At 44.0% G+C, this 24,888-nt stretch overlaps 1 protein-coding gene across 3 annotated transcripts in view; it reads right to left on the bottom strand.

Moving 5' to 3' along the window:
• The window catches only part of RIPOR1 (RHO family interacting cell polarization regulator 1), a 238,548-nt gene extending 218,793 nt beyond the window's left edge, over nt 1–19,755 (bottom strand). For all 3 annotated transcript variants that reach the window (XM_088456781.1, XM_088456786.1, XM_088456785.1), the window contains exon 1: nt 19,453–19,755. The gene's annotated coding sequence lies outside the window, so the exon portion shown is untranslated. The remainder of the gene's footprint in view (nt 1–19,452) is intronic.
• Between the last annotated feature and the right edge of the window lie 5,133 nt (nt 19,756–24,888).

The following is a 24,888-nucleotide window of genomic DNA, read 5'->3' as shown; positions in this document are numbered from 1 at the left end:
CTATTAACTGCTGTAATCCTGTGACAGGCAACACCGTAGGCATAGGCAACCTGTGGCACACTGGCAGCTGTGGAACAGTTTTAGCATGCACTAACATAAAAACTGTGGCAGGGCATGCTGGGATGTGTAGTTCCACAGCAGCTGGAGTGCCACATGTTGCCTACCACTGCTCAAACCCATTTCCTGGCTGTCCTAAATTGAAACTATAATGCTAAAGGCCCCCACACACGTTCATAGCTCTACATACTAAACCATACATGCCTACCCTCCCGGTTTTCGCGGGAGGCTCCAGATTTTTTCGTGTAACCCCACGAACTGCCAGAAGGGTAGGCACTTCTCCCGTATTTTGCCCACTTCACTAATTTCCGCGGCGATCGTGGGTCCCCGTGTAGGAAGCGGGGCTTAATTACGCGATTCTTCATGAATAGCGTCATTTAGCCCCGACCTCCACGTAAAGGTGTGCCAATCCCAGCTATTTACCGCAAAGGGGGTGGGGCTTAGTGACTAACAGTCAGGCCCCGCCCCTGTTTCAACTCACTTGCTTCTCCTCCCCGGACATCTCACGGGGAGGAGAAATTAAAGGTAGGCAACTATGTACTAAACATCAGTACTTATCTGAAGTAAACAGTCAGCAAGTTAACCTCATATGTAAACATACACACCGCTGTATTGTATTAAATCCTTTTCTCTGATTCCACAAGGGACACTGAAGGTGCTTACACTGGGGGTGTATATAGAGGGGTGGATAGCTGGCACTAATTCATTTAAAAGTGTGAAGCTCCTCCCCCTCTATTCCCCACCAGCCCTCAGTTTAGAAAATTAAGACAGAGAGGAGATGAACAGGATTAATAAGGAAGAGAATATCACACAACAACAAAACCATAACACTGACGGAGTAACCTAATAAACAGGCTAAGAGCGCCGTGGCGTCCAGTGTCCCCTGTGGAATCAGAGAAAAGGATTTACCGGTAACTACCAAAATCCCATTTTCTCTTTCATCCACTAGGGGACACTGGAGGTGCTTACACACTTTAGGGGGGTGTATAGTTAGACGTCCCAAAGTTTTTCACACGGCGGGAGCGCTCTGAGGAACCTGCAGAACAAGGCGGCCAAAACTTGATGATGAAGCCGCAAAAGGTATCAAACTTGTAAAACCTTATAAACGTGTGAACCGATGACCAAGTGGCTGCACGGCACAATTGTAAGGAGTAGGCACCCCTCCCAGCCACCCATGATGCACCCACAGAAAGTGTGGAATGGGCCAAAATGGACAAAGGAGGCTGACTATCATTGCTGACATATATGCTTGACGGATAGTCAGTCTGATCCAACAAGCCAATGTCTGCTTGGATGCTGGTCAACCCCTCCAAACCACATCATAGAGGACAAAAAGGCACTTCGACTTGCAGAGGGATGCCGTCCGAGCAACTTAGATGCGGAGAGCTCAAACCACATCCAGAGTAGATGAAACACCCGAGTCCTCTACCAAAGAAGGCACCACAATAGGTTGGTTTATGTGGAAAGCCGCCACCACCTTAGGAAGGAAAGCGGATACCGTCCTGAGTTCCGCCCTATCATCATGAAACACCAGGTAAGGAGGCTTATGGGACAGAGCCCCCAAATCCAAAACTCTGCGAGCCGAAGCCAAGAGAAGGACAGTCTTCCAAGGCAAATACTTAATATCAACCTCTTCAAGAGATTCAAACATGGAAGACTAAAGAGACAAAAGTACCAAATTTAAGTCCCAGGGAGAAAAAGGTGGTACAAAAGGTGGCTGCACTCACAAAAAACTCCCTGAAGAAATGTCTGCACTTCAGGTATGAGGGCCAACTTGCGTTGAAAGAAAATGTAAAGAGCAGAAACCTGCACTTTTAAAGATCCCAATCGCAGGCCAGAATCTAAGCCGGTCTGGAGAAAAAGTAAAAAAAACCCAAAAAAACAGGACAACCGAAAAGTCCCGACCGCTACACCATGTCATATAAGAGCGCCAGATGCGATGATAATGCGCAGCAGACACCGGTTTTCTGTCGCGAACCATGGTGGAAATAACGGAGTCTGGAATGCCTCTGTGTCTTAAGATATTGGTTTCAAGAGCCACCCCGTCAAAAGCAGTTGCGATAAGTTGGGGTGGATGAACGGACAATGTTACAGAAGGTCCGGGTGAAGAGGAAGAGGCCATGGAACGTCTGCCAGGAGGAACCAAAGGTCCGAGAACTAACTTCTCCGTGGCCAGTTCGGAGCCACAAGAATGACTGAGGCCGACTCGCGTTTTATTCTTTTTAGTAGACGAGGAATTAATGGAATCGGAGGAATCAAGTAAACAAAGTCGTAGGTCCACGGAACTGTTAGTGTGTCAACTGCCTCTGCCTGCGGATCCAGAGTTCTTGACACGTATACTGGGAGCTGATGATTCAATTGAGACGCCATGAGGTCCAACTGAGGACGACCCCATCGACGTACTAGTTTGTGGAACACGTCTGGGTGAAGCTTCCATTCCCCGGGATGGATATATCCTGTCGATTTAGGTAATCTGCTTCCCAGTTGTCCACTCCTGAGATGAAGACTGCCGACAGGATTACCGACTGACTTTCGGCCCACCGGAGAATCTGAGTTACTTCTCGCATGGCCTGTAAGTCAGGATCAAGTTTCTCAGAAGGGTTTCTGCATTACATTCCAGGTTACAAAACCCTGTTCATATCAACATTAAGCCAAAATTCGAAGTGTAGCAGTGACACCGCACAGATGAGGAATGTAAGACAGCTGCCTCTGAGGACTGGAAATCAGGGTGATGCAATACAGGGCTACGAAGCTCTCACACAAACAGTGCTCAATGCAAGTTAGCCGATATAAAGCAAACTGTAAGAACAGAAACATGGTTTATTGAGCTTGTGACAAGTATTTACATTTTTTTACCAGCTGCAACATCTGACTCTTTACTAGGTTTGCAATGCGAATGATAAATAAAATGGCAGTGATGCCCAGGAGGGCTTCTCTTATTTTCATCCCCTCTGAGTACCACAGGCTGGGGCCGACCACATAATTTTACTGCAGTGACCCTGCACACCGACAATACTTTTATGGACACGTGTTCTATATTTTCGGAACATGCTTTGTTAAAAAGAGGTTGTCCCAAAGTAGACAAGCCATTTCATAAAATTAAGAACTGATACCCCTTTTTACTTCAAATATCAATTAGGTGTATAAAACTATCTCCATGTAAGGCACATTAAGGGGCCAATTCAATACGGAGAGATGTTGGGTCATGTTATGCAGACTGCCAATACTTATGGTAACCAAACATCCCTCATTTTACTGATTCCGATGTGGACAGTGTCAGCAAGTAAGCAACTGTGCAATCCTGTCCAGCAAATATTTAAATGCTGCAGGAGGCGTGTACAGGAAGCAGATGCCTCCCGACAGCAATTGTAATTCTAGTGCAGTCTGTAGACGCTGAATCGGATCACCATAGCGACCACCGGTGGCGATGGCAGTAGTACCAGCCAGTCACAGTTCGCTTCATCTTACTCAGGCTGGCAGTTTGTGTGGCCAGGACATTTGCATCCACCGACGCAGACCCTGACATCGACACTCCCAGAAAACCGAGGTAACACGGAAACGTAGGCCAGGCGCACCCCCGTTCCACCTTCTAAAGTTGGGGGATCTGCGAGCTCACAGGATCCATACTGCACATGTGCAGAGCAGATCCAGTACACGCGCAGACCCCAAAGAATTGGATTAGTACGCAAACCATCAGGTTTATGTACTGATCTTTATCAGGCCCTGTGTAGCCGTTACAAGGGATCCTGCTTCATTCTAATAGTTCATTGCCAACATTGCTCCTAACTGAAGTATTCTTTTCAAATACATAAGAAAATTGCAAGCGAGTAATGCTCAAACGCCTGGATTTGTCCACCTATGGCATACACAGGAACTTGTATACTTTTCACTTTTATAAACTAGGTGGACTCTCAGGGGTAAATTTGCTAAGGGTCGATTTGACTTTTGTTTTGAAGTTCGATTTAGCTCACCTCAAACAGACTCAAAACAAAAGTTCAAATCCCTCTTCAAATCTCTAATTTACTAAGATTCGATTTGAGAAGCATATCTCAACTCGAATTCGATTTGGTTCGGTTTTGAACAGTGATTTGCTGTTCGATTTGACATGCTCATGTACAAATCGAACGGCAAATCCCACTTCAAAACGAACTGCAAATCCCCGACAGCATAGAACTGCTTCATGCTTTCACTTTCAGCATGAGCAGTTAGTTTTCACACAGATACATGCAGACATCAGTGAGATGCCTGCATGTATCTGACTTTAACAAGCAAATAAAGCGTTAAATGTTAAAAAAAAAAAAATTATGTGAGGTATCCCCCCAAAACACAACCAGCCCCGGACATTTCAAAGCTAGTCCTGGTTGTTTAAGTACAGGAAAAAAAATTGTGTAGGTTTCCACTGTACTTAATACAACCAGCACTGGGCTCTGAGAACCAGTCCTAGTTCTGGAATTACAGGGAAAAAAATCACGTAGGGTTCCACTGTAAGTTCCAGAGCCGCACCGGACTCGTTCTAGCGGGGGGCTGATGCCACAGCCAGGGAAGCCCCATCACCGGGCCCCCCAGCTGCACCATCAGTCCTGACCGCTAGTCAGCCCAGGCCAGGGATCCCTGGGGAGTTGGGGACCTCCCCTAGCCTAGGTTGATAGTCCGGGGCTATCCCCGCAACCCCTGGGCGGTGGGTGGCAGGTTGATAGTGTAGGTGTAGTGTAACAATAGAATATGTAAAACATTGTCTTTACAGTAGAACTGCAGGTCCCAGCAAGCCTCCCCCGCATGCTGATACTTGGAGAACCACAAGTACCAGCATGCGGGGCATTAAGGGCCCACTGGTACCTGTAGATCACTTGTAAAGAAATGTTGAAAAAAAACACAAGACACACACACCGTACACAGTATAAGTTTAATAAACATGCATGCACTCACACATGTACACACACTCACCTATGTATCCCTGAAACATCGGTCCCCTTCTCCAGTAGAAATTCCATAGGGTACCTGTGGAAAAAAACAAACAAACAAACATACTCACCGTCTCCTGTGCATGGTTCGGTATTCTTTGGTCCAAAGTAGGCATCCATGGTCTTCTTAAAATAAAAAAAATTAAAAAAACCCGAACCACGCACTAAGTAATAACCATCCTTAACAAGGATGGTTATTACTTCCCGATTGAGTCGCTCAGATGCGGCTTCCTCCTTTGAAGATCCGTGTCTGAGCGTTGATTGGCTGAGAGAGGTCAGCCCCTGCCTCTCCCAGCCAATGAATGGCTCCCTCCTTTTAACTCAATGGAGAGCCGCAGGGTAACTAAAGTTTATACTGCGGTTCCCATACTTGAGTTCAATGGAAGGAGCCGTTCATTGGCTGAGAACCGGGGGCTGACCTCTCTCAGCCAATGAACGCTCAGAGACGGACCTTCAAAAGGAGGAAGCGCTTCATTCGGGAAGTAATAACCATGCTTGTTAAGGATGGTTATTACTTAATGGGTGATTCGCATTTTTTGTTTTTTTATTTTAAGACGACCTTGGATGCTTGCAGGGACAAGGGGACCACTCCAGGTAATGTAGGAGAGTATGTATGTATGTATTAAACTTATACTGTGTACGGTGTGTCCGTGTCTTATGTTTTTTTCAACATTTCTTTACAGGTGAACTACAGGTACCAGTGGGCCCTTAATGCCCCGCATGCTGGTACTTGTGGTTCACCAAGTACTAGCATGTGGGGGAGGCTTGCTGGGACCTGCAGTTCTACTGTAAATATGTTTTGCTTATTCTATTTTTACACTACATTTACACAATCAACCCGCCACCCACTGCCCAGGGGTGGCGGGGATAGCCCAGGGCTATCAACCTAGGCTAGGGGTGCCCTGGAGATGGGGACCCCTTTATTGGGGGGTGCCTAACTCCCCAGGGATCCCTGGCTTGGGCTGACTAGCGGTCAGGGCTGTTGCTGCTGGGGGGGGGGGGCCCGTTGATGGGGCTCCCCTAGCTGTGGCATCAGCCCCCGCTAGAAAGGGACCAGTGCTGGTTCTGGAGCTTACAGGGGATCCCTACACAATTTTTTCCCCTGTAAGTCCAGAACCAGGACTGGTTCCCAGAGCCCAGTGCTGGTTGTACTAAGTACAGTGGAACCCTACACAATTATTATCCTGTACTTAGACAACCAGGACTGGCTATGAAAAGTCCAGGGCTGGTTCTGTTTAGGGGGGGTACCCCATGTCTTTTCTTTTTCTTAATTTAACTCTTTATTTGCTTTATACAGCCAGATACATGCATGCATCTCACTTATGTATGCATGTATCTGAGTCAATCCGACCTGCTAATGCTCAAATCCAAAGCATGAAGCAGGTCTATTCATTTGGGGATTTGAAGTTCGATTTCAAATCGAATTATAGTAAATAAGGGATTTTTGTGTTGGTCTATGTAAAAGTACCGATGTTTTACCGATATTCGATTTGACTAAAACTCTATTTGAAATTCGATTTGGCATTTAGTAAATACCCAAATGCAAAAATCGAATACAAATCGAATACCAAATCACTCAAAATGCACAATCGACCTTTAGTAAATTGACCCCTCAGTCTTAATCATCGCATTTTGATTGGCAAGTAATGATGTCCATCCACCAGTCAGGAGCCTTATAGTGGGCAAGGTGGTTACCCGACACATTAAAGCATTGGTGGATCAGAGAATTTGGTAAAAAAAAAATATTTAAATGGAAAATTGGTTTATAATTGTGACATTCTAGATCAGCGTTTATTGGGCCTATTAATGTAGCCGTTTTTTCATAAAATTATGGAGAAACTAGTTTCTGCATAATATTATGCATCACAGCTAGGGAAACCAATCCCGGGATAAGATTCAACAGGATCCCTGGATTTAGAGCCAAAAATGGTGGGATTTCAATCCAAGGATTGTCGCCTCCAATCCCGGGATTTTTGGGATTAAGATGCATTGCTTGTATTCAGCCCACGGGCAGCACTGAGCACTAGTTCCGCCGGCTCAGAAGCTGCCCACAGGCCTCCTACGGCTGTGTGGCTGCGTGTGACATCATAGGGGTCATTCTGCGCAGCCACACACCAGCTCGCCCCCTTGGGAACCTGGACTAGAAGGCTCTGTGGAAGAGGTGACGGCTACTCAGCTGCAGTGTCCCATCTCTTTACAGCTGCCCATACTGCGGTTAGTCCATAGCAGAAGTCTGAAGTCTTAATGTACAGGAGATACAGGTGGCCATGGAAGATAAAATGAAGAGTGGAACAATGAAATTTGATGTCTGTGTGCTGTGGGCAGCTAGCATCAACTCAATCTCGGGTATCCCGGATACCCCAGGATTGAGATTTTTTCAATCCCTAATCCCGGGATTGAAAAAATTAAGACGGGATTGGCCTCCCTAATCGCGGCTATGTAACAACAGCCTAAATGCAGGAGATTTTAAAGAAATCTCATGTAAAAGGCCAACTACCGCTACAGATCGCAGTCTCCATTATTATCAATTACTGCATGTACAATGAAAAAAACTGCAGTACTGTTAATTCCCCCCACTTCCAGCAGTGTAACAGCCAGGAATTACAATAGGATACTGCATGAAAAGCAATATTCCCCCATCCACCTCAATTTTATCGCCAAGAGTTTTAACGAGGAGCAAAGAGGTTAATCGAATATCCTGTTATTAAAATCATGGAGAAAGCAGATCATATTTTGGTGACTGTATTTTATGTATTTATGGAGTTCACAAATTACACAGTACTACAGCTGCCATTATGTCCAAAAAACAAATAAAATCCAAGTATAAACACAGGCAGAATTTTACTCCAGTGTCATATATACTGTAGCTTAGCCACAAAACATTCCTATTGCAGCCACCCACAGTCCCTGACTCACCAACCCACCATGTCAGTTATGGAAACAATTTAGCAGGGAGCATGATAGCCTGGATAGAACACACATTATAAACAATCACTGGAGTTCCTGCATCTCATATAGGATTATATGCTGTGCCATTTGTGTGCTGAACTTGCATGTGTCACAGATAAAGTGAGGAACTATATGCTGAAAGCATGGGTAAAATTTCTTCAGTTAAGCTGGCCACACACACAGCGATGTGCTGAAGATGAGCCGATGTGTACGATTTCCCTTGAAACTCTCCCCGGCAGCTCAGCACACGATCTGCACACAATTTGGTGTCCAATCTTCATACAATCTCTCCTGCAGTCAGACTTTCACAGTGCATCGCCTCCTAGATTGTCAGATCTGCCCTACTGCACGGCAGATCTGAAGATGCGATGTGCGACCAGCAGGGACGCACATCGCATCGTGATAGTGATAGTGAGTGGGGATTCACGATTTACTCTCAATTTGGCCATATTTTACACAATCCGTCATTCCAATGTGTCTGAATCCGCCAGATCGGGTAAAATATCGCTGTGTTTGTGGCCAGCTTTAGTAGCAAGAACTAAATGTTAAGAGTTAGCCTTTTTGCAACATAATTTGTTCCATGAGCAAAAGAACATTTTAAAAAATAAAATAGCCACATGGCTATGCACATTAGTATCTGTGATTATGTACAATGTATTTATTGCACATTAACATTTCAGATCATGTTTAATAAATAACCAACCACGTATGAAACTAGCCTGTGCGTGCCCGTTCACATTGCAACAGGAAGAGATCCTACACAAGCCTGAGATTGCACTGCTGGAGCGAATACATCTGATTCATGATGTACAGGGATTCCAGGACCAACAATCTATGATATTGTGTTCTAACTGCAGCAGATTGGGCTATGGGTTCAGTGAATGTAGAGGTAACCTCCTTAATTCTGTAATAGCACAGCATTCTATAACGATGTGACAGTGAGCACACAACACTTTAGTTGTCAGGGTCCAGCGAGTATTATTGGGGGAGGGGGGCAGTGGAGAAACGTGGGATGAGATGTTTGCAGTACAGAAGATGAACACATACATCCTGTTTTTATAATAATTTTCCAACAGTACAAGGCCCCAGTAATACCGGAAGTGATCCAGTTATAAAAGGAGGTAGTGAAAGAAAATCTGCAGTATTATTATTAACCTTTATCTACAAAAGCACCAGTTAATTATGCAGCACTTCAGATTAAAATGTACTCTGTTGATTTTTGTTCCACACATGATCTCTTCATCTTTCTCAACTGCGTAACTGAACTTAGCTTAACCATTGCATTGAACTCAATCAATTTAAAGATGTGTATGATGTATAAATTTGGTTACCCACTGTGAACAAAAAATATATCAAAGTTGCATTCTGAAAATCAAAATGTGAACACAGTATTAACAAAAACACCAGTGATTTATACTGTGTGACCTACATGATTTTTACTAGCTTTAAGAATTTTAGTAAAATAAAAAGGCAAAAATCACCAAGTGAAAATGGCTTTAAAAGCACCCATGTACATCTTTCAGCCATAACATTAAAACCACTGATAGGTGAAGTGAAAAACATTTATTAAAATTGTGATGGCTAGACGACTGGGCCAGAGCATCTCAAAACAGCAAGAACCTACAAATAGTGGTCCAAGGAAGGACAACCGGTGAACCGGCAACAGGGTGCCCAAGGCTCATTGATACGAGTGGGGAAAAAAAGCTGGTCCTGTCCCACAGACAAGCTACTGTAGCACAAATTGCTGAAAAAAAGTTAATGCTGGCTATGATAGTAATATGTTGGAACACACAGTACATTGCAGCTTGCTGCGTATGGGGCTATGTAACCGCAGACTGGTCAAAGTGACTACTATGGGCATCAGAACTGGACCATGGAACAATGGAAGGAGGTGGCCTGATGATCACATTTTCTTTTACATCATGCACTATGGGAAGGCCAGCCGACAGAGGCAGTGTGATGTCCTGGGCAATGTTCTGCTGGGAAACCCTGGATCCTGCCATTCATGTGGATTATACTTTGACATGTGCCACCTACCTAAACATTGTTGCAGACCAAATACACCCCTTCGTGGCAACGATATTCTCTGATGGCAGTGGCCTCTTTCAGCAGGAAAATGCACTATGCTACACTGCAAAGTTTGAGGAACAGAGCTCAAGGTGTTGACTTGGCCTCCAAATTCCCCAGTTCTCAATCCGATCAAGCATCTACGGGATGTGCTGGAAAAACAAGTCTGAGCCATGGAGGCCTCAGGGGGATGGTCGTGGGGCTGGAGAGAAATGGGGAGGGGGAAAAGGCACGAGGCTGGAGAGAGAGAGAAACAAGGCTGGAGAGAGAGACACGGAGGCATAAGGCTGGAGAGAAAGACACGGTGGCAGGAGACTGGAGAGAGCTAAACATGGAGGCACAAGGCTGGAGAGAGCTAGACACGGAGGCATGAGGTGGAGAGAGAGCAGATTCTGATCTCAAGGAGCCTGGCAAAATGTTTGATTGAGGTTAGTTTCGCTTTAATAGCTGTAAGGGCCAGTCAGGGAGATGAATAGTGTATTTCCAGGGTAGAGTTCTGGTCTGTAGAGGGGGCCGAAAGAACTCTGTGGAGAGGGCAATGTGCTATGTGGAATTAATGTCAGAAATGTTTATAAACGCATAACCAAGTCGTACTTGACCTATTCCTATAGTCGCTATATAGTTCGCCATAATCCGGTTGAGAACCCTTGCTGTAAACTATATACAATCATCTTCACCAGAATGTAACAGAAGGCTAAAATGTGTCTGGTCACCAAGTTGCAAAGTCTATACCATGACATAGACCAGGGGTTAGAACAAGCGGAAAAGGAAAAACTCTGTGACGTGAGCACTCTTTCGATATTAAACAATAATTAATATGTAACTTTTAATGAGTAACAACAAAAATAAAAAGGATGCCCTACATCAACTACTATAGAAGGTAATAAAGATAGTGTAGATTAGGCGAAACAATAACTTATACCATTACAATAAACATAAATAGACATATACACACAGCTATTACATGCATTTGGCTGAAAAGAACTCCTTACAGATACAAAAACATCCAACAGTTGCAAACATGTAACTGTATAGACAGAATGGTATGCTAGAAGTTCTAGCAATTCAGCATTAATTATAAGGGATAGATTTATTGAATAAACACCTGGCGAAATATTAAATAAAACAGTGTACATATCATATGAAAACCAATCATAGTAACATAATGATTATTCCAGTCGGTATTTGCAAAATAAAGCATCACATCATATTACTTAATAGTCTCAAAGAGATAACAGAATAGTCAGGGAAAAACAAGATTGACTGAATCCCTGACTATTCAGGCTGATTCTTATTTGGCGAACTGCTCCAAAGCCGCCGCTGCGGTCATGTTTCTGTCTGTCATGTGTGACAGCAATAGCAAATAAGAATCAGGCTAATTCTTATTGGTTACAGCTGTCATATGCAACAGTCTCCACTGCGCTAGTGCCAGACCCAGGAACTGCCACAGCAAATCCTGAGCTCATTATTTACACTCATGTAGGTGTAAATATTTGATCGTGGGGCACAAAGAGTGGCATTTACAGCAAGTGACAGTTTGGCGGGAAGGTGAAGCATGTTTGTGACAGACTGTTAGACAAGGGTGGCATGTGAGTGAAGAGCAGGTGTAGAATATCTGGTGTTTAGTAAATTATCCAACTACATAACATCCTTTAATTCTGATAAAATGTATATGTTTTGTTAGTTTATATTTCATTGACTCAGAGAAATAAAAAGCATACCACCCGACTGTACCGATTTTGCCGGGACAGTACCCAGACCTCTTGCCGTGAGACCACACCAGGCCCTTTTATAATTATCTGCATAAAGTTTTATAGAGTACTTCAATGTTAAATTGACATAGTGTACATCTCTGAATCAGTCCCTGAGTACTAACTAATGCAATCACATTTGCATTCTCTCACAGATCACGGTTGCTAAAATATGGCAAAGCACAGCCGAGCATAGAAACGCCCACTGCTGCCTTCGCATATCCATCCGACGACGTGCAAAAGTATAAACATCGGCAACATTGACGCAGATTGGGCAGCCCAGCAGCATATGCGGCAATGCCACAAACACTGCAGCTCTCATGACACGCAGGGAGCTGGGAGCTCTCATGTTGTGAAGGAGATCACAATGTCTAATTTATGCAAGCATATGAATCAGCGTTTAAACAGTCAGACATGCGTTTGCCAAGCCGCCCCCAAACGGTGACTTCCTGTCACTCACTTTGCAAATGGATACTGTATGCAGGCATAATCGGAAAGCAGTTGCTGCGCGTGCGCAGTGTGGTTGATACATAGGCGCAATGGCAAACAATTGCTCGAGCTGCATAAATATCGGCATTGCGTACATCTATGAATGGTCCTCAATACACAGACATGTGGCAAAATAATCTAATTTATTCATCATTTTCTTGGAAAGCCGTGTTACAAAGTAATCATTTATCCACACTACAACAGATTATTTTTCATTTTTTAATGAAATCAAAATCATAGTTGTTGTATTTTTTATTTGTTCAAAACCACAAACATTTACTATACTGAAATGTCTAAACAATATAAAAAAAACAAACAGAAGTATTGTGGCAAAGGCTTCTTGCAGCGATGTGGCCCGAAATTAAATATATAAACTTGTATGTGTTGTTCTAATATAATTTTATTATTGTTAAAATGTGTTTATTTATATGCATAAATAAGTGTACAGTTTACAAATATACAATTAAACCATGGTAACTCATGCTGTAACATTGAGAGCTTTGGAAGAGCACCCTGCATCTTTATTAGACCCAAGGGCTTTCCCTCCTGCCAAGGGACCTCCCAGGATGTCGTCACTGGGCGTTTACTCCACATGTAGAAGTCTGCATACAGCACACAATACAGCCTTCTGTGATAAAATACTATGCGCACAAATCTAAAATTCTGAAAGTACTTGAACCAGCTCCCAGCTTTTACACTAGACCCAGAGACAGTGACAGCCCCGTTCCAATGAGGTAGGCGGAGAAAAGAGCATCAGCCCCAAAACATACAAGTCATTGGGATAAGTCCTCACTGAATTTGTTTGGATTTTGGGAAATATGGGCCTGATTCAGAGCCGCTTGTAAGCGTCCGCTCGTTCGTTCCGAGCAATGTTCGCACATCTGCGCATGCGTATGGGTTGTAATGCGCATGCGCCAACCAGTCAGTGCGGTCGGAAATCGTGTGCTCGCAAAATAGCGAATGCTTGCTAATATGAGTGACAGGATGAGGCGTTTGAGGGTGGTAACAGGGGAAGGTGCTTGAAAACGGGGAGTGGAGATCCGAACGCAGGCGTGCCAAATGGTCAAAACGGGCGTTTAATGGGAGTGCATAATTAACAAAGCAGCGTCATCGACCACGTCACTTGGTTGTCTTTTAGCCTGAACTGCTCGCATGATTGCGGTAGGAAAATGCTGCCACAAGAATAGCGAGCAGTTCATACGCCGTTCGATGTCCTCGATTAATCTAATAAATAGCGGAGATGACGTATGATGCGAGCAGTCAGGGGGCGTTTTTTCAAAATAGCGAGCGCATGTTTCGTTCGCTCGTTCAGACATAGAGGCGTCAACAGACCGCAAAGAGCGAGCGCTTAATTTAAATAGCCAGCCCCTTTTTCAGAACAACCGTCCGCAAATAGCGTCCGGCTCTGAATCAGGCCCTATGATCCTTAATGAGAAATTTCTAGGAAATACAAGTAACTCAAACTTATTGTATTGTTTTACCTTAACAAATTTTTTTTAAAAAAATACCGAATTTAAAACATCTATAGATATGTAGTATACACATTTGTTTACAGTTTACAAAACTAGGTACATATTTGTCCACATACATCTTACTTCCATCCCGTGGCATGACTCAGAAACATAGAGCGTCTTTTCATGCAACTTTTTACCATCAAATGCATCTTATTCCTAAAGCAGTGCGAATAGGAGGCACAAGCAGCTTCTGCTGATAAAAAATGATATGCGGCATGCCTATACTCTATGTGCGGGTGCAGGTGCATACAAAATGCTACGTTACAGTGTCACAGCTACTGACACTAACGTAGCATTTTGCATGCAGTTGCACCCGCAGTCGCACACAGAATATAGGCATGCTGCATCACTTTGCAAATTAAATGCATTTGAAGGTAAAAAACAATTGCACGGAAAGACACTGGGCTCTACCAAAACGCATGGTGGCACAAAGTCACTATATAGCTATATTATATTATGCCTACACAAATACCATGAAGCATCGACCTAACAAATTGTCTCAAATCAAGCTATATGTAATGGGACTGAAAAAAAAAAAAAAAATCAGCAAAACAAAAAGGGAATCGGTATGATAAAAGCAGCGTGCCCGGCAGCGGAAGCCCGACAGCATTGGAAATTCCGATCGTCGCTAAGGTAAGTATAAACTAACCTAGCCCCCTAACCCTCCTTAGGGGGTGCCTAACCCTAACCTCCCCCCCCAAGTGCCTAACCCTAATCCCCCCCTTCCCCACTGCCTAAACCTAAGTCCCCCTGGGGGGTTCCTAACCCTAAGTCCCCCCCGGGGTGCCTATCCCTCCCTCCCCCTAGCCTAACCCTCCCTCCCCCTAGCCTAACCCTAAGTCCCCCCCGGGTGCCCTAAACCTAACCCTCCCCCCCGCGGCTGTCCGCTCGCGGCGCCCGGCATCCCTTCGATCGGGATTCCGGGCACCTGTCTCCCGGCGTCGGGGAAATGTCAGGCGTCTACATCTAGACGCCCGGCATTTCACCCTCACCGGGACATGACAGTCCGGAAGCCGGCTGTCGGTATTAAGGCAGCCGGTTTCCCGATTGTATACCCTTTATATTTACATGTTAATTTGTTTATGAAACATTTGCCCATTGGTAGATTGGTAGATATATATATATATATATCCCCTCCCAATCCTCATCCTGTAAAGGGCCCCTAAACCAGCTTCTCATTGAAGTCTACATGGCAGACTCATTGGCATGCGAGTGTTTTGGGGCTGCTAATAGGCAACAGCACCGCATGCCACGCTATATGGCAGAGTCTTCCTTCTCAGATAAGAAAATTGTCCCATATATCCACTTAGAGAGAATCTCATAGAACTGTCAACTCCCTCAAACTGGAATTAAAGATAATTTACTGTCCTATTAACAGTATACCAGCTTTTTGGTTTCAGCAACTTTCTAGTTCTTTATTATCCTAGTCATTACACAATTCCCTGGAAATGTTTACATATACACATCAACAGCTTTATAGCATAAGTCAGTCTCTGCAAAACCCTTTCCTCTGTGTAAGGGTTGTTGAACAAATGTTCCAAGTATAAAATGTTTGCAATACTATATTTTATGTAAAGTACATTATCTTGTGCTACATACACTTTATTGTGTACATAGAGTTTTGATCAGGAGGGTTCTAAAGAAATAATATGTCCTAACCAGCGGTGCGCATGCGCGAGACCCGTTCTGTGATGGCAGCTCCGTCGAAACGGGTCTCGCTACAAGACGGGGTAGCGGTCGATGTTGATTGACAGCTCGCCCTGTTTTGTAGGCGGGAAGGGGGGGTGGCTGCACAAACGCAGGCGTTCCCTTAGGAACGCCTGCCATCTGTGGGCGGCCCTACTGACATCACTCGTGATGTCAGTAGTGGACTTCCTGCTCCATTAGAGCAGGAAGTCCACTCGGGCTTGTGAGTGTCCCGATATTTTTAACCTTAAAATAAAGATTTTCCTTTCTGTATTCAATTTGAGGCAAAAAGTCCGTTTCAGTGTGTTTTTTGGCGGAAACTTTTCACCGATGACGTCATTTTCACCTGTTTGACTTTTACCCCGTATTCAATTTGAAAGACTTTCCGCCTAGGCAATGGAAAGTCAATGCAATGTTATAGGTGGAAAATTTTCGCCTATGATTGAGAGGCGAATAAAAGTGCAGAATTGGGGTTTTGGGGTGCAAAGTTGCGGAAACCCCCGTGCAGCCTTCAGACAGTCATCTGTTTAAAAAAATTTAAAAAAACACTTAAGGACACCCCAAAAAATGACTTTGAAAAAGGGGGCAAAAACTTAAAGACTACCGATCTTGACTCTGGAGGGGTCCCCAAGTATGGCCCAAGTGTTTTTTTGATTGCAGGTGCTTGCGGCAGGTGGAATTTTCACGATTTTTACAACTTCACTATAGCAACTTTTCAATATGCTCACATTTTCAAGTACCCCAAATTTGCTGGGATAACTTATTTTCTGGAAAAAAACTCCAAAATACTATTCTGCATCACGCATAGAAAAACGCTATTTAGCAGCTATTGAGCCAGTTTAAAAAAAAACACCAAATACCTTCAGCAAGCCAAATCGGGGGGTTACCATAGGAACCCCCATGTCAGAGCATCATTTGGGGGGCGTCAGGCTGAAATCCCCAAAACTGACAGTACTTTCCGCTTGTTTAAGTTTCACTTGTTCCGCTTGTTTAAGTCCCGTTTTCGCGTACTTCCATATTGAATACAGAGTAAATCTGGGACTACAAAATACAGGCGAAGTAGGCTGAAAGTCCGGGCCGCGAAAAAGTATCGTGGCTCGGCTCATATTGAATACGGCTATATGTTGCAATAGGACACAGACACACCAGCAGACGTGCTGATTAATTTAATATAGAACACTTGTATATCTGTGTGCACCTGAGCCTTTGTATGAAGCACAACAGAACTTGGAATGAAAAAAGCTGTGGCCACTACATTGTAGCACTTCGTATACAGATTCAGAGACTCAGTTACACATAGATATAAAAGTGTCACATATCAAATTAATCAGCACAGTCTGCTGGCGAGTACTATTCACATTGCAACAGATGCATTTTTGGTGAAAAAAAGAAGCAAAAAAGACGCCTGGCACTAGCAGAATCTCACGGGACCTGGCGAGCCCAAAGGGGCTATTTAGCGCGACTGTAGCAAAGATGTATGAGGACACACCTGTACGTCACCTGTGCCCATTATTAAAACCTAGACCGTTAGGGTGCCTTGAGGACAGAGTTTGGGAACCTCTGATATATATAGCCTCCCTCCATTAATGTTCATTGCTGCAGCATCAAAGAGGTTTAGCCCTGGCACTAGGCAAAAAATCTAATTTAAATATGTGTAAATAAAAGCTAAATGTATTTCCATTCACCCTGGTGATCTGACCATCTCCGATGGTGCACCACCCCTCCGATTCTTGTTCACAGGGACCAGAGCCCTGGGGGTTTTTTTTCCGCAGCACTGCAGGACCCAGTCACCGAAGTAACTTCTGATGAAGTAGAGCCTCCTGGGAATCATACCCAGTAAAGTGCTGCACTGCAACCAGGAGACTACTGTTCTAGTATCTGGTCACTCACTCTCTATTTCAGCTTGAAAAGGGTGCTAGGCCCCAGAACAGGTCTCCTCTCCAGGGTAGAGAGTGTGCTGACCATGCCACCCATCTCCCTCTCGCAGTGCATGGAGAGGGTGAGGGGTATATCCCCATCACTGAAGAAAATATTGCAAGATGGGAGAACATCTAGGCTGATTCACATGAAAACTGAGTGAATCATACTGGATTAGTTAAAGAGGGAAGGAAGCTGACCTACCCTCTGCCAACATTTGTGTAAAAGCTGTATATGCAAGCACGGCCATCAGGTGGGGGAGAAGGTTGTACTGGGAGTACCAGTGTATGGTGCCTGATCGGGAAGAGAGGCCCTGTGGTTATGATGATCGCGGCTACAACCTGCTTCTTAAGCTGCATACACACACAATGATTTTGTTACCAACGATTTTATGAACAATTTTATGAACGATTTTCTGTCAGATTATGTCAGATTTTTTAAAGTGTAATGATCAATATGTTTGAACTACAAAGATTTTTGCATATTCCCTTAATGAAAATCGTTGAGTTGACAAGTCTGACTGAACTACAAACTACAAAAGTGAACGTGCATGAACAATAATCGTTCATCGTTTGACTCAGAAAGTGAATGATTTTTTCAAACGAGTATTGTTAAATGATATCGTTTAAAAAATTGTGTGTGTATGCACCTTTATTCACAGACAGTCACAGATGTCTGCTTGTGAATGAGGTGGTCATGGGTCTGTCTCATTTGAACTGGGCCCCATCATGTCTGATGCCCGTCCTGCCTACAAGGACTATTCGAGAGCAATAAACACTATTCTTCCTACAAGAACCACAGGATGCTTATTATCTGTAGTAATCCAGTGGCCTACAGATAAAAGCCAACTCTCTAATCAGTTTCCAGGGTGTCTTGTGTTGAAGTCAGCATCCTGAGTCAACACACTGCCTGCTATCCTGCAGTCCTGAGCCCAAATCACCAGCAAAAAGGTGCTGTACTCTATACACAGCTCCCAGGTGTAAGTGGATCCAGTGAATGAGCCTGGTGGTGGCAACAACCACTTTGCTACAAGTGATGTGCAGTTGCCACTAATAGTTTGTCTCTGGTGGTTCAGTAACCCCAGTAGGAACGATAAAAGTGTTAACCCCAAGACAAATCGTTGGCAAACACAGATAAGCTGATGGGAAAAGATGTCACAATGGGGAAGATTCAATTCATTGCGATGTGAATAACGCCAGGATGCTGGTCCCAGAGCAATTCAATTCACCTAGATGTGCAATGTGAACCCAGTATAATTAATATATATATATATATATATATATATATATATATATATATACACACACAAACACAAATACTGAAACAATGTATCACAGAATTAGCATACAGTATATGTACACTAATCAACTATATTTTTAACAAGATGTAAAATCTGACTAGGTTATACAATATCATACTGATGCTAATGATTTGCCATGAAAACTCAGGCTAGTTCATCCAGCAAATATCTCACATGTTTACAGATTGGAATCTCATAAAACCCAAAAACAATTACTAATTATTTCCAGACCTTAACTGTATTAGTTATTGAAACATCTGCATCACCACTTCCAATAGCAGAAGTAGTCACCAAGTACACAAGTTTTATTCATTAAATCAGATAGAGTTTGCAATTGTAGCCCTAAAACCTAAACACCAAATTGCACATATGACACTGGGTATGTACCACGGAGACACCATCAGCTCATACATTAGTCACATCGCAGATAGAACCTATAAAATAAATGGCTGAATCATTTTTAGACTTATTTTGTAATAACTTTCTGACGGAAACCAGTACATCTGTCTGCTGACAAAGGATGTGCTATTACTTAAATAAAATGTCAGAAAACAATTACTTTACATTGGATGGAGATAAGCAATTTTTAACTCTACTAATATTATTGATTTAAATTACTACGCAACAGCAGCAATCAGCCTCACACAAATCCCATAGCAGAGATCTCACAGCTGTTCCTGTACCAAGCTACAGAGAAGGCCCAGTTCCTGCAATCAGAATGCATTCATATATGGTATATATAGGGAGAAAGCTGGACTTACATGGCTGCAGATCCCCTTCTTCCCAGATCAGCTGCAGGAAGGAAAGGACCCTGGCTGTATGTATAATCCCGGAGTTTGCTGTCTGAGTCACATTGATGTCCTTCCCCTTCCCTCAGCAGCAACAATAATAAATCTTCTCTTCCAAAACACTATCTGTTCCAACCTCTTAATAATATAATATTATTATTGTTGTTTATGACTATGTGAGTTCTATCCACGTCTAGTCCTTTTGCAGAGGCAGAATAATAACACTCAGGCAGCAGCAGCTCCTCTGAGATCAGGGCACAGAGAGAGGAAAGAGGAGGGAGGGGATACTGTAGGAAAAGGGGAGTGGGGGAGGGGGGTAGCATTTAGTAACACTCCTCCCGTGATCTGTAACATTGCATGCTATGTATGAGGAGGGAACCACTTTACTGTTATCAGCTGCGTGCTGTGGAGAATGTTCTAAAAGTATTTCAGAGTGAAGAGCAGATTTAAAGTGCAGGACACTAATAATCACATCATTGTGTCAGTACTACCAATGTGCAGGCAAGCAGGAGAGGAGATGATTTCAAGGTTTCATCATTTTCACCAACTATCCACATTCCACATATTCCAAGTGTATTTTTTTTTTTTACATATACCAGGGGTTCTTAACTCCAGTCCTCAAGTACGCCCGACAGGTCATGTTTTGTGGATATCTTTAATCATGCACAGGTGAGGTAATCTATATTGCTGGGTGAGTAATTATCCCACCTGCTTCCAAAGACAGAAATCTGCAAAGGGATCACTTTACTGCCAATGGGCTACAATGGCCAAGGCCGACTCCAGGCACGCTCCTTGTGTGCGGCTGCACAGGGGCGCCGAGGTCCGGCTGGAGAAGTTCCTTGCCCTCCACCCACCTGCTACCATAATTATTTTATGCACAGGACGACACTGGGTGCCGAGACACCTAGCAGACAATGGCTAATACCATAACCATTTTGGAGCTTGATCATTTGGATATGTTTGTAGTCTTATGGGATCGGTATGAAATACTGCCAGACCTATGTCCGGAGGTTCAAATCCCGACGTCGGAAGACCGGCAGCAGTAAAGATCCAGACAGCTCCAAAGGTAAGTATTTACTAACCCTACTCCCCCCCCCCCTAACCCTATCCCTAACCCTCCTTTAGGGGTGCCTAACCTCCTTCCCTGGTGCCTAACCCTAACCCCCCCTTCCCTGCAATCTGCAATGTATGGGCTTCACAGATCGCAGATTGCAACCAAAAAGTGATTGGAATTGTTAAATCAGATTGTCCAACATTTTGGATTGGGACTGTAAATGCTGGTGTATGGCCATGATCAGCAGATTTGCAGACCGTTACTAGTAAAAGGATGGGCTTTTCAAGATTGGCAGATCTGTGTTTGCTGCAATCGATCGATCCAGGAGGCCATTCACTCCCTGCTGCATTCAGGGGTGATAATCCGGGTTCCTTTAACTCATCAAGGAACAGGTTTTTATTCTAATCCATTTTTGATTCAGAAGCTCAACAGATTTATCCAAGTGCCCAGGTTCCATTTTAGACTATTTTGGGGATTTTAGGGCTTTTCTGGACATCCAGGATGCATACCAGCATGTGCCTAATACTCTAGCCCACCAACTGTTCCTACGGCTTGCTGTCCTGTAGCAACATTACCAGTTTTGGGCGCTGCCTTTTGGTCTGTCAACGCCCCTCGGGTCTTTACCAAAATAATGGTGGTCATGATCATCAACTGGAAAAAGTCCTCCCTTTCTCCAATACAACAGATGGTATATCTGAGTGCACTCCTGGATTCTCAGGCACAAAGGATATTTCTGCCAAGGGACAAGATCTTGGCTCTACAATTGCGCATGCGCAAATTGCTCCACAATCTAAGGGTATCCATTCACTCAGCGATGCAGGTCCTGGGGTGCATGGTATCCACCTTTGATAGGGTGGAATACGCCCATTTACTTTCCAGGCCTCTCCAACAACTGATTATATCATGGTGGAATGGCCAGTATCATCTGACCTGGTCCCAGACGATCCTCCGGAGGTCTGGCTTTCCCTCTCATGGTGGCTGCAGATGTTTTATCTGGACAAGGGTCGCCCCTTCTGGTTCCCAAAGTGGGTGCTCCTCACCACGGATGCCAGCCTTCACAGATGGGGCACAGTGACAGGTCATCATACCTTTTCAGGGTAGACAACCCAGGGAAGTCACCTTCCATAAACATCCTGGAGCTTCGTGCAGTATATAAAGTGCTCTGGTACAGGACCCTCTCCATGGCCACATGACCACAGTAGCCTACCTCAATCATCAGGGAAGCATGCGAAGTCGGGCAGCCATGAGGGAAATGGCAAACATTCTGGTCTGGGCAGAATGTCATCTTCTGGCAATCTCAACAATATTAATTTATGGAGTCCTCAACTGGGAAGCAGACTTCCTAAGTCGTCAGGATATACACGCCGGAGAATGGGCTCTTCACTCGGATGTCTTTCAACTCCTGGTGGACAAATGGGGATTACCAGACGTAGACCTCGTGGCCTCATGTCACAATCACAAGGTCCCCAGGTATGGGTCCAGGACCAAAGACCCTTCAGCCACCTACATAGATGCTCAGGCAGTGAGGTGGGGCTTCAAATTGGCATACTTCTTTCCTCCAATCTCCCTCCTCACAAGGGTCCTCAGGAAAATCAAGCTAGAAGGCGGCACAGTAATACAGATAGCTCCTGCTCAGCCCAGGCGCCATTGGTTCACCGACCTACAGAGTCTCTTCATAGACACTGTTTCCTCTTCCTCTGTGGCTGGATCTGTTAGCGCGGGGTACCTTGTCTGTCTTTGACGGCGTGGCTCTTGAGTCTTCCATCTTAGGAGCTAGAGGTTCCAGCTCTGTGATTCAGACGATGTTTAGGGCACAAAAGCCTTCCTCTGCCCTCATCTATTACAGAGTTTGGAACGCCTTTGGTCAATGGTGTTCCCACAGAAAGTATGAGCCTAAGGTTTTTAGGGTTTCCTGGGTACTTGCTTTTCTCTAGGCTGGGTTAGACCCCGGTCTCCGCTTGGCCACCCTGATAGTACAGGTTTCTGCACTGTCCATTTCCTTCGAGCGAAGGATCGCTTCTCTGGCAGATGTTAGAACTTTTTGTTTTCAGGGTGTTCTCCGAGTTCAGCCACCCTTTGTCCCACCGTGGGATTTGTCTTTGGTTCTCAAAAGGCTACAGGCTCCCCCATTTGAACCTGTGGGCTCTAGATTTTAAGTGGTTGACAGCAAAGACAGTTTTTCTCCTCGCTATCTCCTCTGCCTGCAGAGTCTCTGATTTGGCAGTGCTCTCTTGTCGCTCCTCCCTTTTTGATTTTTCACCAGCATAGAGCTGTCCTCCATACGTGGACAATTTACCTTCCTAAGGTAGTAAAGCATTTTCATGTGAATGAAGAGATTGTGGTTCCAGCCTTCAGACCTTTCTGCAGATGAAGCCTCTCTGGATGTGGTTCATGCTCTCTGTATCTATGTTGATCGTACAAACTCTTTTAGAAAATCAGACGCTCTTTTTGTGTTTGGTTCTCACAAATGAGGCTGGCCAGCTAACAAACAAACTCTGGCTTGATGGATGCGCATGATTATCCCTCAGGCTTACACACAGGCTGATATCCCTATTCCAAAACACTGTGATAGCACATTCTTCTCGGTCTGTGGGACCATTGTGGGTGTTTCAACGTGGGGTCTGCTGAACAATTTGTGCAAGTGGCCACATGGTCTTCTGTCCACACCTTTCTTAGGTTCTATGCCTTTGACAAGGGAAAAAAACAAAAAAACAAAAATGAAGGTAGCGCTAATATTTACAGATCCTATAGGTATCGCTTTTAGAGGAAGGAAAAAAGGGGGCTCACCCTCCCTGATAGATATAGTGGATAAAAGAAAAACCTCTAGCGCATCCTATAGATACTAAATAAATGAAATAAGCAGTGATAATTATAATGCAGGTTTATTGATCATGCTAACTATTTAAAAAACACTGACTTACAACACGTAACAGATAACATAGAACTGTAGGACATACTAACATATAGAGTAGAGAAATAAAATAAAATAGAATAAAAAAGGGGGATGCAGACACGCTAAATAGCTAATTATTCTGGTCCCTATTCAGGATCAATATCCAGGAAGTTTCCTTTGGTAGTGAAATGTCTTTAATTCAACACATGTAGTCCAAAAATTAAATCCAAGCAGGGGGCGATCAGTTGAAAAGTTTGCCGGCAAACTAAAGGGTACCTGATAAACTGCAGTATAACGTCCAGGTCCCCCTCCACTGTCATCAACGCGTTTCACCTGTCATTAGGCTTCCTCAGGATGGTGTGTGGGTCTCACTTCTGCCGCCTTATATACCTGCTTGATTGTCGCTCTCCGCCCAGCCGTACTACGTGTACTTCCGGTCGGCGGGCCGTCACATCCGGTTACGTCATATCCGGTTATCTCTTTGTTTTTCGTCTGGCCATTCGTTCTGCACCTCTGATCCATGTGGTCCAGGCTTCACCGTCACTTCCTGTTCAGTCAGGATGCGCCGATCACCTGGTTCTCCCGCGTGGTCATCTGTGTACGTTCCCTCCGATATCGTCACTTCCCGTTTGGGAGTTGCCAGGAACCAAGATGGCCACGTGCAGTTGTATGTTGTCCGTCTTTTAAGGGAGTCCCTTTGATAGTATTCATCACATTTGTTCCTACTCTCAATAGGATACAATGGACGTCCATATTTGATCAAAATGAAAACCGTGATAATTCAAAGTTATTTTCCAAATTCATGTTAGTCAAGAGTATTTTATTTTATTTTATTTCTCTACTCTATATGTTAGTATGTCCTACAGTTCTATGTTAAAACTTTTTGTGACCTTTATACGAATCTAGAGAAATTGGAAAGTAGAGAAATTAGACATTGGTGGGAGAGCACTACATTAACCAAATATATAGAAAGAGGTATGATTCCAAGGGGGCTAAGGATTATCAAAAAAGTGTCCTTTACATCTGGGAATGAAGAGTTCTCTAAACAATGGAATGAGACCTTAGATTCCTGTTCCTTCAAATTAATGAGACTGATAATTGAGGAAAGGGAACTCTCTATAAGAAATCTAGAACAAGAGATTCTTAACATCAGAAGAAAATTGAAACCAATAGAAAAACTACCGGATTTCAGGAACCTTGAAGAACTGACAAAGAACAAACTTAGAAGAATGGAGGAGGATATAATTGATCGGAAAAAAATAAAATTCTTGAGAGATGAAGAAGACTATAGAAGTGATTATCGGAATTGGAATGAAAGAAAGAAAAATAAACTTGAACTAGAAAGAGACGAGAGAAGACCTAGCGGAAGATGGAATGGAGATAGATATAAGGAAACAAATATGGGACCTACATCTAGAAACAGGCTCCACTCCAAAAGAGGTAAATATGGAGGAATACAGAA

Source organism: Taudactylus pleione, unplaced genomic scaffold (assembly GCF_031769625.1).
Source record: "Taudactylus pleione unplaced genomic scaffold, aTauple2 ptg000717l, whole genome shotgun sequence".
Lineage (NCBI taxonomy): Eukaryota > Metazoa > Chordata > Amphibia > Anura > Myobatrachidae > Taudactylus > Taudactylus pleione.
This window is presented reverse-complemented; position numbering and strand designations above follow the sequence as displayed.